This window comes from Larus michahellis, chromosome 1 (assembly GCF_964199755.1).
Source record: "Larus michahellis chromosome 1, bLarMic1.1, whole genome shotgun sequence".
NCBI lineage: Eukaryota > Metazoa > Chordata > Aves > Charadriiformes > Laridae > Larus > Larus michahellis.
The window spans coordinates 204,651,413-204,652,337 of NC_133896.1; positions in this window are offsets into that span (position 1 = coordinate 204,651,413).

Consider the following 925-nt stretch of genomic DNA (forward strand, 5'->3'; position numbering starts at 1 on the left):
AATATTCTCCTGTCTCCCCACACTTGCAATAGGGATGCTTAACCCTGTGTTCCTGTGAATTCAAGAGCGCAGCTGGGTATTGGGCAGCTCCCGGTGAAGCAGCAGTAATGGTAACTACTCTTTTGGTGCTCAATCTGCCTCTACTTAAAAGCCTGTTGACAAAACTAATTGGACAAAAAAGGAGCATTTTAGAGGCCATATTAGTACTTGTGTGTGTAAGTTACACCACCATCGCTTCTCATGTGCTTTGATCATAGAATGTGTTGGGTTGGAAGGGACCTTTAAAGGCCATCTAGTCCCACCCCCCTGCAGTGAGCAGGGACATCTTCAACTAGATCAGGTTGCTCAGAGCCTCATCAAGCCTGGCCTTGAATGTCTCCAGGGATGGGGCCTCCACCACCTCTCCGGGCAACCTGGGCCAGTGTCTCACCACCTCATTGTAAAGAACTTCTTCCTAATGTCCAATCTAACTCTACCCTGCTGGAGTTTAAAACCACTGCCCCTCGTCCTATCGCTACACGTCCCTGCAAACAGCCCCTCCCCAGCTTTCTTGTAGGCCCCTTCAGGTACTGGAAGGCCGCTATAAGGTCTCTCCAGAGCCTTCTCCAGGCTGAACAACCCCGACTCTCTCAGCCTGTCTTCACAGGAGAGGTGCTGCACTCTAAGCCAGAGCGAGCGAGTGCTCCAGCAGGGCTCCTTTTTGGCATTTGACCTGGCTTTGAGGTACACAACAGCAGAAAACCAACCTTTGAGTAAAGTTATTGTATCCATGAAAATCCCTTAGTAGGAAAAAAATCACTAGGTAGGAAAATTAAGCAACGAAACTTTAAGAAAGTGGCTGCTTCTAGTAGCAGCGCTATCTGAGTTACCAAGAGAATTCGTTTTCGGTGGCATTTGAGAAACCATATGTCAGTGAGAGAGGAGC